General features: G+C 44.6%; 1 long non-coding RNA gene across 3 annotated transcripts in view; it reads left to right on the forward strand.

Annotated features, from left to right (window-relative positions):
* LOC138845651 (uncharacterized) overlaps positions 1–15,918 on the forward strand; it is a 20,444-nt gene continuing 4,526 nt past the window's right edge. The window contains exons 1-3 of one of the 3 annotated variants that reach the window (XR_011382871.1): positions 1–233; positions 2,822–2,926; positions 6,034–7,993. This is a non-coding gene — a long non-coding RNA (uncharacterized lncRNA). The remainder of the gene's footprint in view (positions 234–2,821; positions 2,927–6,033; positions 7,994–15,918) is intronic. The other 2 variants (XR_011382869.1, XR_011382870.1) reach the window with 2 other exon arrangements.

A 15,918-nucleotide genomic window follows, 5' to 3' on the forward strand; every position in this document is an offset into this window, starting at 1 on the left:
TTCCCTGTCAGTCAAGCCTCAGCGGGGGCGGGTCCTGACTCGCCGACCAATTAGGGACGGGAGGGCAGGGCTGTGCGCCACGCAGGGCAGCCGGCTCTCCCCGCCGGGGCGCGCGCCCTGCTGGCGGTTTCTCAGAGCCGCGCGCTGCTCCCGCCTTCCGTGCCGGGTCAACGGCCGCCGCTGCGGGGACTTCGAGGCCTGACCCGCGGGGGGCCGCCGGGAGGCTGGGAAGGGTGAGTTTCCGAGGGCAGGGACTCAGCGAGGGTGAACGCGGGGCTGTGGGGCCGCGGGCCCCAGCCTGGCCCTCAGGGCCTTCCTCCCTGGGAGGGCGGGCTGGGCCCCAGCGGAGACCCTCGGGCGTCGTTTTCTGTCGCTGCGTGCGGAGACTTCAGCCTGGCCCCGCCCCGGGCCCTGAGACCCGCCTCCTCCTCGGGTTGTGTGGTGAGGCGGGCAGGGTCGTGGAGGGAGGGCTCTGCGGGGCGGCCGGGGGGCAGTGGCTCCAACGCGGCACGCTGACCTCAGCATCGCCCTTCCGGGCTGCCCTGGCCCTCCCTTTTTTTAAATTTAATGTTTGCTAATAGCAGACACCATCCAGGGATCTCCATCCAGGTCTCTCACGTGGGTGCAGGGGCCCAAGCACTTGGGACATCATCCACTGCTTGCCCAGGTGTGTTAGCAAGGAGCTGGACTGGAACTGGAGCAGCCAGGATTTGAACCAGTGGCCCAGGCGATGGCTTTACCCACTATGCCATGGGGCTGACCCCAAGTGTAGACATCAGAATGTCTTTAATTGTGATTTCTCTTTGGCCACCTTACATGGCTCCATGACTTGTTCCTAGCCCTCTGTCATTTCCAGTTTCACAACTGTCTGGGGTGTTGACCCAAGATGCCCTCAGCTGTCTTGGCCATGTGTAGTCAGTGTCAGCACCTTGTCACTCCTTCCAAGGTCAGGCTGAGGGATGAGGATGGGGCTGATCACACAGGCAGCTGGATGCCCTGACCCTGAGTGGAGTCTCCTGCTGTAACCTCATCTCAAGACCTAACTCCTTAGAACGTTGGGTTTTTTTTCCCTGTTAACCAAGATGTCCATTCCTGGGAGACATTTTGGTGGCCAGTGTCTTGGATGTTGGCAAAGAGGAAAAAAGACAAGTGATTTCTACAGTCTGAGTTCCCCCCGACTTGTGAAGGAGAAAAAGGATCTCAGAGGACCTGGAAAACCAGAGCCTGGTTGGGAGAACCTGAAAAGAAATGCGCTTTAACTCCTACTGGGGCAACACCCAGGGTCTCAGCACACAGTGGACAGAGGACTTTGGTGCAGGATGGGGGTTGGGGAACATCCTACAAGGTGTGAACACCTTGACATTGTGTCACTGGTTCATGCCAGTCCTTCCCCTTCCCTGAATTTTTCCCTTTCCATGAAAGGGAAAGTTTTTTTTGCCATTAGAGCATCAGAGACAAAGCTATCCAAAGAGTCAAGAGTGAGGTTGATTCCATGGAAGAAAGTTAAGCATCATGCCAGATGTTCCATTTGCTAAACAGTTTTTCTTTAGTTAGCATTTTCTTCCCTAGAGTTTGGATAGTGCGTCTTTCAACCTGTTCTGTTCTACATTATTTAAAGTAGATTTCCAAACAACACTGAATCTGTTAAAAATGAATTAAAGTTCCAAAAATTAAGAAAGACAAAGTGGATTTATAGGATTTATTTTTTAAAGATTTACTTACTTATTTATAAATCAGAATTAGAGAGTGATATCTTCCATCTGCTGGTTCACTTTCCAAATGGACACAATGGCCAGGACTGGCCAAAATAAAGCAGGAGCTTCATCCAGGTCTCCCTTGGGGGTGAGGGGCTCAAGCACTTGGGCCATTTTCTGCTGCTGTTCCAGGCACATTTGCAGGGAGCTGGATCAGAAGTGGAGCAGCTGGGACTTGAACTGGCGCCCGTATGGGATGCTGGTGCTGCAGATGGTGGCTTAACCCACTGTGCACACGGTGCTGGCCCCAAGGACTTAGTCTTTATAAGGATATTGAGGAGAAGAATATCAGAGAAATAGGGGGAAGTCACTTTTCATTGTGGCTGCAGAACAACGAATGTCTCTTCAAGATAGTGTGGCAGAGAGCTGGCAAATACAGAGATGACACAAAATGTCATTCCTTCCCCATTCCAGGCAGAGGATCTGTGACAGCGAAGAGCTGTGTTGACTTTTATGTCTCCTGCTTTTTATTTTTATTTTTTATTTTTTGACAGGCACAGTTAGACAGTGAGAGAGAGAAACAGAGAGAAAGGTCTTCCTTTTTCTGATGGTTCACCCCCCAAGTGGCCGCTACGGCCGGCGCACTGCGCTGATCCAAAACCAGGAGCCAGGTGCTTCCTCCTGGTCTCCCATGGGGTGCAGGGACCAAGCACTTGGGCCATCCTCCACTGCCTTCCCAGTCCACAGCAGAGAGCTGGCCTGGAAGAGGAGCAACTGGGACAGAATCCGGTGCCCCAACCGGGACTAGAACCCCGTGTGCCTGCGCCGCAGGCAGAGGATTAGCCTAGTGAGCTGCGGCACCAGCCTCTGCCCCCTGCTTGTAAGAGTCAGCAGTCAGGAGTGCCATTTGTCATGGTGCTTGTATTTCCATGAGAAAAGTGGGCTGGGTAACACATGGTAGAACTTCAGACTTTCTAAGATGGAAAGAAGCTCTTGGAAGGAAAGTAAGTGATGGCAGGAGGTGATCTGGATATCTGTGGTATCTTCTCTGTGGAGGTCAGGAGGTCAGGTTAGAGATGACGTCATCCTTGAGCAGTTACACTTCCACATCTCATCCATCTTCACAGATTCAGCAATGGCTCAGGTGTGGATGTGGGTGGTGAGGAGCCTTTTAGATGTTCCCGCCCTCTTGTGATTGGAAGTCAGGATTCTACGTAAAGAGAAAGATACAGGTAAGGGTTGTCTTCCTGTTTGGAAAGGCTTCATGTTTTAGTGCGTGTCATATGTGATCTTGGCTTTGAACGTTGGTGTCTGGGAATTCTCAGTCCTTTGAGTCACAAGCATTTGCTGAGGTTATGCTTCGGCTTCATGTCGTTTGAAAGGACTTGAAGCTGCCTCTGACATTTGGTGTTACCATTTTGCTGCTGCACGCACAGTGACAGAATTTGAACCTCACTGAGACATGGAGGTCCTTCTAGTTTGAGGGGGGGGTTATGGTCATCTGCATAGTACTAGCCATCGTGGGTTCTGCTGTGAGTAAAGTGATGTCTATGGAAGTCTATGACTACCACTGGAGAGGCCAAAAATGACCTTGGGATGTTCAATTTCAGAGCACCAAGGGATAGTGGAGGTAAACACCACACAGGGCTTGTCATTTTGAGTAGTATTCTTTTTTTTTTTTTTTGACAGGCAGAGTGGACAGTGAGAGAGAGAGACAGAGAGAAAGGTCTTCCTTTGCCGTTGGTTCACCCTCCAATGGCCACCGCGGCCTGCGCGCTGCGGCCGGTGCACCGCGCTGATCCGATGCCAGGAGCCAGGAGCCAGGAGCCAGGAGCCAGGAGCCAGGTGCTTTTCCTGGTCTCCCATGGGGTGCAGGGCCCAAGCACCTGGGCCATCCTCCACTGCACTCCCTGGCCACAGCAGAGAGCTGGCCTGGAAGAGGGGCAACTGGGACAGAATCCGGCACTCCGACCGGGACTAGAACCCGGTGTGCCGGCGCCGCAAGGCGGAGGATTAGCCTAGTGAGCCGCGGTGCCGGCTGTAGTATTCTAATTTATTGGAAATGTATGTATATGTAACATATTTTTTAACTTTTATTTAATGAATATAGATTTCCAAAGTACAGCTTATGGACTACATTGGCTCCCCCCCCAGTGACTTCCCTCCCACCCGCAACTCTCCCCTTTCCCACTCTCTCTCCCCTTCCATTCATATCAAGATTCATTTTCAATTTTCTATATATACAGAAGATCAGTTTAGTATACATTAAGTAAAGATTTCAACAGTTTGCACCCACATAGAAACACAAAGTGAAAAATACTGTTTGAGTACTCGTTATAGCATTAAATCTCAATGTACAGCACATTAAGGACAGAGATCCTACATGAGGAGTAAGTGCACAGTGACTCCTGTTGTTGACTTTACAAATTGACACTCCTGTTTATGGCATCAGTAGTCTCCCTATGCTCCAGTCATGAGTTTCCAAGGCTATGGAAGCCTTTTGAGTTCTCCGACTCTTATGTTATTTAGACAAGGTCATAGTCAAAGTGGAGGTTCTCTCCTCCCTTCAGAGAAAGGTACCTCCTTCTTTGAAGACCTGTTCTTTCCACTGGGATCTCACTCACAGAGATCTTTCATTTAGGTCCTTTGTTTTGCCAGAGTGTCTTGGCTTTCCATGCCTGAAATACTCTCATGGGATTTTTAGCCAGATTCAAATGCCTTTAGGGCTGATTCTGAGGCCAGAGTGCTATTTAGGACATCCGCCATTCTATGAGTCTGCTGAGTATCTCGCTTCCCATGTTGGATCACTCTCCCCTTTATTTATTTATTGCTTTTACATTTAGACATTTACATTAGCTGAAGATCTACAAGGCACTACAAGATTTACCTTTAGTGCTAGAAAATTGCAACCTAACAATACTCCACCAGTCAGATCCACTTAAACCCAAGTCTAAGGATCACTTTAACCTAAGTTGGAGCAAGTTTTATACTTTTGGAAGCATAGCATGAGCTCAAGACGACTTAGTGCACTTGGTGTGCTCGGTGTGCTTGGTGGAACACACAGTGTTGTGCAGTGCCAGGATACTTGGGTGGCTCTCCTAAGAAAGACTGGGTAATGGCTTTCTTATCTGTGGTACGCAATACACTTAACAAGATAACAATTTTACAACCTAGGTTTATAGAACATATCTCAATCCCTTAAGCAAAAAGAAACAAGTGTCTCACTAAAATATGGCAATATCAGCCTGATTTAAACCTTCACAACAATATTACAAGTGGGAAATGTGAAAAAGCAATAGTAACAGAGCTAGACTGAATAGTCAGCTATCATCCTAGTGCTACTGAACAGATTTATAGTGAAGAATCTACCTACCATGGTAAGTAATATGTACATCGAGGGAAACGTAGCCAGAGCTTCTGTGTCAGATTGGCTTGTTCCTCTGTCCTTTCCTCTTTCCTTTGTAGACTCTGAGCCCCTTCAGGTATTACTTTCTGTACCCACAACTCTGATATCGATATTGATCCTGATATACGTCATGCTGACCTTAATGGGTAATAATTACACCTTCTGTCCAGACAGAAACTGTAAACAAAATATCAGTGTCACGATCTCACATGATTGTAGGATAATTAACAATTATACTTTGTGCCTGATGGAAACCTTCCTCTGGAATGACTGTATGGGAGTAGAATACTTGAGTGCTGGAGCTGATTTCCTGAGACCAGCCACTGGACATCTTCCACAGGAAGCAGTGGAACAAATCCTTCCACGTAGTCATTACCTTGCACCAAACCTTAATCACAATATTTTTGTGAGTCTTGCTAAGATACTCTACTATGAATTTGGATGTTTGACAGATTTTGTGTATAGAAGACACAGAACTCACAATCCATACACAACATTGCCTGAGATATACTTACCTTTCCCACATCCTTCTGTGTTTCCATTGCTTTCTGAGATATTATAGTGTATAATCTACTTCTGATTCTTCTTTCTTGCTTTCCTTACTACTATTGTTGCTAAGCCACGTATAATTCATAAGGCAATCCCTAGAGAAAATCTTGAGTAGGGGAAAATGATAAAGAAAATAAAGATGCACTTCTGTGTCCTCCTGAAAATCCTTGTGTACCATATGACATAAATGCACCAACTTCCTCTCCAGTGGACATTCAAATTCCAGGACTGGCAGAGCATATTCCAGAAAATATATAATACATATGTAATATTTATATTTCTCATATATATTATATGTTACATATATACACACACACATTACACTGTGCTGTGAACTTTGGTAGGTCCTATTGCTTGTGTTCAAAATGACTGTCCTCATTACAGGGACAAGCTCTGGACCTGAAGCAACTGATAATTGAGCCTTGCAGGAAGAGCCAGAAGCCCTCAACTGGTACTGTGACGTGTAACAGGTAGTTTCACAATCTGAAACTGTTGAGAGTTGGTGGCAAATCACCAGATACGAAAGACTTACTATAGATTATGTTGACCGAAGATGTTCTTCCATTGAGACACTTATGCTGCCTATGTAACTATCTTCAGGTTATTATTCTAAATGTGTCATCATTTTCCCCTGAAGAATTTTTGATGGTGCCCTGTGTTCGAGCAGCTGTGACTTGGGAGCAGCACATCATGATAGCTCATCTTGGGCAGGTGGCATCATGGAAAACAAGGTATTCACAGAGGCATGAGGCTGATGGATTGAGCATCCTCCACTGCCTTCCCGGGCCACAGCAGAGAGCTGGCCTGGAAGAGGGGCAACTGGGACAGAATCCGGCGCCCCTACCAGGACTAGAACCTGGTGTGCCTGCACCGTAGGCAGAGGATTAGCCTATTGAGCCATGGCGCTGGCTGCGAAGATGGTCTTGAAGATCCTGAGGCCTTGAGGGGTTTCCACATAGCCCCCAATGCCTACAGACACCACGGGTGGTGTGTCCACAGTGACCCCAGCACTCACAACTTCCTTCTTGTGCACCTTGGATTCTGGATGAAAGTCCAGGTGAATGTGGGCACTGCAGTCCAGACACTCAGTAAACTGAGAGGCACAATCGAGCTTAACTCCCAGGAAATCCTGGCTGTAGGCTAGAGACACTGGACGTGAGCCACCTGTCCCTGCACTGCCTGTACCAACTGAGTTTTCTGCAGAACAGCCCTTGGGACTCACAGGGCAGCTCTTGCACCACAGCTGAAGACAGTGCACAAAGGCACTTTCATGCAAAATCTCTATTTGCCACGTGTCACTGGGCAGCCCATCCCTCCTGAAATGGTAGAGGTATTTACACTGTACAGAGACCTACAGGAGCTCCTTGAAGACATTCATCCATGCTGCACTGGTGTCTCAGCTACCACCTGACTCTGCTGGGTTTCATGGACTTGTCTTCTCCAAATCTTAGAAGCTTGGTGTCTTTTGCTTTTGAAATGCTTCAACTTATCTTCCACCACAGACCTGAGTGTGAAGGATCAAATTGCAGCTGAGCCAGGTAGGGATTCCTTCATTGATTTTGTAATCTATAAGTTATTGCTTTCCTCCGGCTGGGCTATATACAGCTTTCCTTTCTAATCTCTAGCATATGCTTCTCATTTGAACTTACTTCGTTTATATCCTCCCAGAGTCACCATCCTGTTTTTCTCTTCCCTCGGATCATTGTTATACTTTTCTGGAGCCACTTCTCAATCTCTGCTCTATCTGTTCTTCCAGTACCATCATTTTGTTGCCAACAATGAGTTCTGGATGGCTGGTTTCAATGAACACTTCTGTTTTCCAGCATCGCAGATAAATACAGTGAATAATTATCAAGCAAGCAGAGTAAGAATACAACCTGTTTATCTGACATAGACTTGCTTGGACATCAGGTGACTTCACGGAAACATTCTCAGCTTCCACTCTCTCAGAGCCTTTCCTGCAGTAGTGAGTGGGCTCTCAGGCTCATCTAGATGGGTTCTCTGAGAAGAGCACCCCCATATGGACAAATGATTCCTCCCTGGATCTCTGATGATGGAGAGGGAAGCTTTAGAAGTCACACGACAGCAGGAAGGAGTACAGCAGTGGTTTCAGAGTCAGATCAAGACTCCAAAAGCAACCACTGTGCTTTGTCCAGGTCAGGGTTGTACACTTGATGGTCCATAGTGGAGGGTGGTATTTACAGCTGCCTGTCTCTGTTCATTAGTCACAGCTCCCTCTTGGTGTTCCAGCCTCTGCACTCCTGATTTCCCTGCAGGGACACTGCTGTGGGCTGGAAAAAAAACCATTTTATTCCCTGCTGATTCTCTATCCCCAAAAGACCAGGTAAGAAGTCAGGTGTGTACTTAGCTGTCATTATTCTTTCTCTGTGAACTCCTCTGCCTCCTAGAGGTCAAATCTCCCACCAATTTATTTTTCTAGAGTTAATGTTTTCTCCAGGGTGGAAGAACTTACCTTGTTAGTTGCCTACAGCTTTCAAACATCTCTTGGGAATGCAGCTTCTGATATCTACAAAACTTCACATTTCCCTCCCTCTTCAAGAAGGGAAAACTATGGCAGACATTTGTTGTAGTCATTAAGATGCCTTTTGGATGCCCAAGACTGATAGAAGGGGTCTGTTTTTTCAAGTGTAGGCACCACTTTCAATCCAGGTTCTACTGATGCTCTCTGTGGGAGGCAGGTGATAGCTCACATAGCTGGGTCACTGGCACTCACATGGGAAAACCAGATAGTGGGTCCTGATCCACTTTCCCACTTCTGGCTGTCATGGGCCATTGGGGATCGCACTAGGGGATGGAAGATCTCCCTCTCTCTTGTTCTCAACCTCTGATAACAAATTAGCATTGACCAGTCCATATTAGCAAACATTTAAAAACCCTTTTCAAAAAAAGGAGAAACTATTTCTCTGATGTAAAACATCACGGTATTTCTTAGCTTCATCACACTTTTGCCAGAAAATGGAACATTACAGCACACTTTAAGAACTGCCGTTTATGCAGCTCTGGCTGTTGCAGCCATCTGGGGAGTGAACCAGCAGGTTGAAGACATCTCTCTCTCTCTCTCTCTCTCTCTCTGCCTCTGCCTCTGCCTTTCTGTAACTCTGCCTTTCAAATAAATAAATCTTTTTCTTTAAGGGAAAGGGTTTATTGGGGGAGAACCCAGTGGTAATTCTCCTCTGTGCTTGGCTTATTCACTTATTCTAATGATCTCTGGGTTTGTCTGTGTTTTTCTAAAATGAGAACACTACGTTCTGCTTTTTGGCTGAATACCATTCATTGTGCTGATGTGTCACATTTAAAAGCTTATCTGTTGATGTTTATTTGGCAGGCAGTGAGACAAAGAGACAGCAAAAGATAGATCTTCAATTCATTGGTTTACACCAAAATTACCACACAGGTGAGTGAGGGCCAGGATAAAGCCAGGAGCCCAGAACTCAAGCCAGGTGTCCCATGTGGACAGTGGAGACCCAAAAATGTGGGCCACCACCTGCTGATCCTAAGATGTGCATTAGCAGGAAGTTGAATCTGAAGCACAGTGGGGGTCGAACCCCATACTGTATGAAATGAAATGTGGGCCTCCTAGGAACTATCTCCACTGCTGGGACAATACACACCCCTTGACATCCATCTTTATCATCATCTGTGTTTCCCATTAAAAAAAAACACCTAAAATCCTTGAGAACAATTTACTTCCTTCCTCCATTTGATATAAATTTCCTACTCTGTCCTCTGTAGAGGGCTGTAACTGTCAATCAGAGCAGCTTTGGTTTCTTCCCCTTGTAAAGGTATGGTTTTGATGGAATTGTCAAATAAGGGAACATTATGTTCCAGACCTGCTGCATGGAGAAAATCAAAGTTACCGAACTTTGTGGTCATGTGTGTATTTTTTCAAAAATTTGTTTAGTTAAAATACAGATTTACAGAAAGTTTGAGATGTTGAGAGAGAGAGAGAGAGACCTTCTGTCTGATGGTTTACTCCCCCAAAGGGCTGCAGTAAACACTGCTGGGCAGAGCCAAAGCCAAAGCCAGTATTTCAGGGCTCCATCTAGGTCTCCCACATGGGTGCAGGGACCTAAGCACTGAGCCAACTTCTGTTGCTTTCCCTGGTGCAGTATTAGGGAGGTTGGTCTGAAGTTTAGCAGCCATGACTTGAACGGTGCTCATATAGGATGTTGGTGCCACGCAGCAGCTTAATCTGCTACACAGCATTGCCAGCCCCAAGATGTTCTGGATGTTTCCATGCATTCAGGTGAACTCACAATGTGTGTTATGTCCACATGCATGTTTATGTTCATACACATGATTGGCTGTAGTTTACATAGTACCAGGTTGACTTGGAAAGAATTGCACACACATAAATTAGTCCCCATGCTTACACAAGTTGATATGCATTTGTGTGATGGCTAGTGATCCTGAGCATTTTCTCAAGTGTTGTTGGACTTTTGAATTTCCTCTCTTGAAAAACGCCTGTTCAAGTCCTTTGCCCATTCCTTAACTGGATTGTTTTGTTGTTGAGTTTCTTGAGCTCTTGGTAGATTCTGGTTATTAATTCTTTATCAGTTGCATAGTTTGCAAATATTTTCTCCCATTCTTTCAGTTGCCTCTTCACTTTGCGGAGTGTTCCTTTTGCAGTGCAGAAACTTCTCAGCTTGATGTAATCCCATTTGTCAATTTTGGCTTTGATTGTCTATGCTTCTGGGGTATATCCCAAGAAGTCTTTGCCTATGCCAATGTCCTCCAGAGTTTCTCCAATGTTCTCTAGTAATTTGATGGTATCGTGTCATAGATTTAGGTGTTTGATCCATTTTGAGTGGATTTTTGTGTAAGGTGTAAGGTAGGGGTCTTGCTTTCTACTTCTGCAGGTGGAAATCCAGATTTCCCAGCATCATTCATAGAAGAGACTGTCCTTGCTCCAGGAATTGCTTTTAGCTCCTTTGTCAAAGATAAATTGGTTCTAGATACGTAGATTGATTTCTGGAGTTTCTATTCTATTCCATTGATCTACACATCTATTTTTTTGCCAGCATCAGGTCATTTTGATTATAACTGCCCTGTGGTATGTCTTGAAATTTGGTATTATGATGCCTCCAGCTTTGTTTTTTGTGTAAGATTGCTTTAGCTCTTCAGGGCCTCATGCTTCCATATGAATTTCAGCATCATTTTTTCTATGCCTGAGAAGAATGTATCAATGTGGTATTTTGATTGGGATCACATTGAATGTGTAAATTGCTTTCTGTAGTATGGACATTTTGATGATATTGATTCTTCCAATCCGTGAACTTGGAAGATTTTCCCATTTTTTTTTGTGTGTCTTCTTTTTCTTTCTTTAAAGATTATTTTTGATCATGGAGATCTTTGACCTTCTTGGTTAAATTTATTCCAAGGGATTTAATTTTTTTGTAGCTGTTGTGAATAGAATTGATCTTAGCAGTTCTTTCTCAGTCACGGCATGTTAATACACAATGGGATACTGTTCAGCTATTGGAAGAAGGACATTCTGTCATTCTAGACAACATGAATGCCCTTGGAGGACATCATGATAAGAGCAATAAGCCAGGCACAGAAGGACAAATACCACGTGACTCACTGGTAAGTAGAATCTTGCAGAGTTGGTCTTATAGAAATAGATAAGGAAAGAGTGGTTAGCCAATGCCAGGGACTGTAGGAGAAGAGGAACCTGGGGGTGGCTGGTCAATTAGTACAAGATTCTGATGGATGAGAGGACTATACTCTGGTGGCTACTGCACAGTAGGATGACTACAGTTAACAATAAGGCTCAGTATATCCCAAAATAGCTACAGGAGAGGATTCTGAATGTTTCCATCTCAAAGAAATTCTCATTTGAGGTGATCAGTAGGCAAATTACACTGATTTAATTATAACACTGTGTATACATGTGCCCAATGTTCAGTGTCTCCCATAAATTGTGTTAAATAAAATAAAATACAAATACTCTCTTCTAACTCACAGACATATGGAAAACTAAGTGACAGCTGCCAAAATGCAATATAACTTCTAATTCATTGTGGGAAGAACCACTATATTCTTTTTTTTTAACTTTTATTTAATGAATATAAATTTCCAAAGTACGATTTATGGATTACAATGGCTTCCCCCCCATACCGTCCCTCCCACCCACAACCCTCCCCTTTCCCACTCCCTCTCCCCTTCCATTCACATCAAGATTCATTTTCGATTATCTTAATATACAGAAGATCAGCTTAGTATACATTAAGTAAGGATTTCAACAGTTTGCTCCCACACAGAAACATAAAGTGAAAAATAATAGATGATGTTTTTTAAATGATGATGAAATGAGATCAGACCTATTGTCATGTTTAATCCCAGTGAGAGAGTCAAGTTGGGAGTTGATAATTTCTTTTTTTTTTTTTTTTTCAGAGATCAGTTTAGTATACATTAAGTAAAGATTTCAACAGTTTGCACCCCATAGAAACACAAAGTGAAATATATTGTTTGAGTACTCGTTATAGCATTAAATCTCAATGCACAGCACATTAAGGACAGAGATCCTACATGAGGAGTAAGTGCACAGTGACTCCTGTTGTTGACTTTACCAATTGACACTCCTGTCTATGGCATCAGTAATCTCCCTATGCTCCAGTCATGAGTTTCCAAGGCTATGGAAGCCCTCTGAGTTCTCCGATTCTTATCTTGTTTAGACAAGGTCATAGTCAAAGTGGAGGTTCTCTCCTCCCTTCAGAGAAAGGTACCTCCTTCTTTGAAGACCTGTTCTTTCCACTGGGATCTCACTCACAGAGATCTTTTTGCCAGAGTGTCTTGGCTTTCCATGCCTGAAATACTCTCATGGGCTTTTCAGCCAGATCCGAATGCCTTTAGGGCTGATTCTGAGGCCAGAGTGCAGTTTAGGACATCTGCCATTCTATGAGTCTGCTAAGTATCACACTTCCCATGTTGGATCACTCTCCCCTTTATTTATTCTATCGGTTAGTGTTAGCAGGTACTAGACTTGTTTATGTGCTCCCTTTGACTCTTAGTCCTTTCATTATGATCAATTGTGAACTGAAATTGATCCCTTGGACTAGTGAGATGGCATTGGTACATGCCACCTTGATGGGATTGAATTGGAATCCCCTGGTATGTTTCTAACTCTACCATTTGGGGCAAGTCAGCTTGAGCATGTCCCAAATTATACATCTCTTCCCTCTCTTATTCCCACTCTTATGTTTAACAGGGATCACATTTCAGTTAAATTTCAACACTTAAGAATAACTGTGTATTAATTACAGAATTAAACCAGTCATATTAAGTAGAACAGACAAAAAAACTACTAAGAGGGATAATGTATTAAGTTGTTCATTAACAGTCAGGGCTATGCTGATCAAGTCACCGTTTCCCATAGTGTCCATTTCACTTCAACAGGTTTCCTTTTTGGTGTTCAGTCAGTTGTCACCGATCAGGGAGAACATATGGTATTTGTCCCTTTGGGACTGGCTTATTTCACTCAGCATGATGTGTTCCAGATTCCTCCATTTTGTTGCAAATGACTGGATTTCGTTGTTTCTTACTGCGGTATAGTATTTTAAAGAGTACATATCCCATAATTTCTTTATCCAGTCTACCGTTGATGGGCATTTAGGTTGGTTCCAGGTCTTAGCTATTGTGAATTGAGCTGCAATAAACATTAGGCTGCAGACCACTTTTTTGTTTGCCAGTTCTGGTAAAATTAGAATAGGAATCCAAGAATCTTGACAATTAAGGAGTGTAAAGAAAGAGGGTGGGGGCTGACACTGTGGTGTAGTGGCCTAAGTCTCTGTCTGCAGTGCCAGCACCCCAAATGGGTGCTGGTTCTAGTCCCAGCTGCTCCTCTTCCCATAAAGCTCCCTGTTAATGCACCTGGGAAAGCTGCAGAAGATGGCCCAAGTCCTTGGGACCTTGCACCCATGTGGGAGACCCAGAAGAAGCTCCTGGCTCCTGGCTCCTGACTTTGGATTGGCTGAGCTCCAGCCATTGCAGCCTTTTGGGGAGTGAACTAGCAGATATAAGATCTCTCTCTCTCTCTCTTTCTCTCTCTCTCCCTCCCTTCCTTCCCCCCTCTCTTCCTCCCTCCCTCCTTCCCTCCCTCTGTGTGTGTGTGTGTATGTGTGTGTGTGTGTGAGTCTGTAACTCTGCCTTTCAAATAAATAAAATAAAAAAAAAAAGAAAGCGGGTGGCAGCTCTGGAGGGGAAGACAGGCAATTGAGGACATTTCTGTTTTAATATTTATTTATCTTTATTTTATTTGGGAGAGAAACAGAAAGAAATAGACAAAGACATACAAACAAAAGAGAGGGTCACTCTCCTCTAGTTCATTCTGAAAATGCCTACAACAGCTAAGATTGGGCCAGGCCAAAGAAGTCCCATGCTCAGAACTCAGTGTGGTTCTCCTGTGTGGCTGGCAGAAAATCCGTGTAGCTGAATCGTCTTTGCAACCTCTCAGAGGATGTATTAACAGGACGCTGGAATCAGGAGCAGAGCCACAACTCACACCCGGGCTACCTGATCTGGGATGTGGGTGTCCCAGGCAGCAGCTTAAATGCAGCACCAGACATCCACCTGTGCCATCTTTAATATTTGAAATCGTGCAGATTGATATTTTCTGGTGATGAGACAGATTCCAACCAAGAGATTGTGTTTGAAACTGAAAACATTTCTGTCTGCCATTTCATGTGTATGTTTGTGCTTGTGTGTGTGCATGTGTGTGCGCGTGTGTGTGAATGTTTGAGGGAAGTGTGTTACCAGGTCCATAAGACTGTCTTACTGCCCTGCCCCTGCCTTTGCTTTGTTGATGCAGAATGTTCCTGACCTCATCCAAGCTGACAAATCATCTTGTGTATATGTATATCCATCTTCTCTTCCTGTTATTTCCTACGGTGTCTCTGGGCTTTTCTAGTTATATATATTTCTGAAGGTTGCATTGCTTCCACCATCATGTGGCATCAGTTCTTTATTCTTCACTCTTTGTCAGTTTTTCCACTCAGAGTCATGTTAGGAACTTCACATAAGTGAAGTGATAACATTAGATTCATTTCCTGCTCGCTTTTTAAAAAAACTTATTTATCTGAAAGACAGAGTTACAGAGAGAGAGATGAGAGAGAGAGAGAGAGAGGGAGAGGGAGAGAGAGAGAATATATCTATCATCCACTGGTTTATTCCCCAAACAGCTGTACTGGCTAGGGTGGGCCAGGTTGAAACCAGGAGCCAGGAGCTTCTTCCAGGTCTCCTACATGTACACAGGTGCCCAAGTACCTGGACCATCTTCTGCTGCTTTCCTAGGCGCATTAGGAGGGAGTTGGATCTGCATGGGAAGTGAGATACTCAGCAGACTCATAGAATGGCAGATGTCCTAAATAGCTCTCTGGCCTCAGAATCAGCCCTAAAGGCATTTGGATCTGGCTGAAAAGCCCATGAGAGTATTTCAGGCATGGAAAGCCAAGACACTCTGGCAAAAAGATCTCTGTGAGTGAGATCCCAGTGGAAAGAACAGGTCTTCAAAGAAGGAGGTACCTTTCTCTGAAGGGAAGAGAGAACCTCCACTTTGACTATGACCTTGTCTAAACAAGATAAGAGTCAGAGAACTCAGAGGGCTTCCATAGCCTTGGAAACTCATGACTGGAGCATAGGGAGATTACTGATGCCATAGACAGGAGTGTCAATTGGTAAAGTCAACAACAGGAGTCACTGTGCACTTACTCCTCATGTAGGATCTCTGTCCTTAATGTGCTGTACGTTGAGATTTAATGCTATAACGAGTACTCAAACAATATATTTCACTTTGTGTTTCTGTGGGGGTGCAAACTGTTGAAATCTTTACTTAATGCATACTAAACTGATCTTCTGTAAAAAAAAAATTATCAACTCCCAACTTGACTCTCACTGGGATTAAACATGACAATAGGTCTGATCTGATTTCATCATCATTTAAAAAACATCATCTATTATTTTTCACTTTATGTTTCTGTGTGGGAGCAAACTGTTGAAATCCTTACTTAATGTATACTAAGCTGATCTTCTGTATATTAAGATAATTGAAAATGAATCTTGATGTGAATGGAAGGGGAGAGGGAGTGGGAAAGGGGAGGGTTGTGGGTGGTAGGGACGGTATGGGGGGGAAGCCATTGTAATCCATAAGTCGTACTTTGGAAATTCATATTCATTAAATAAAAGTTAAAAAAAAGGAGGGAGTTGGATCTGAAGTGGAGCAGCTGGGTCTTGAACCAGCACCCATGTGGG

The sequence above is a fragment of the Oryctolagus cuniculus genome, chromosome 16 (assembly GCF_964237555.1).
Source record: "Oryctolagus cuniculus chromosome 16, mOryCun1.1, whole genome shotgun sequence".
Taxonomy (NCBI): domain Eukaryota; kingdom Metazoa; phylum Chordata; class Mammalia; order Lagomorpha; family Leporidae; genus Oryctolagus; species Oryctolagus cuniculus.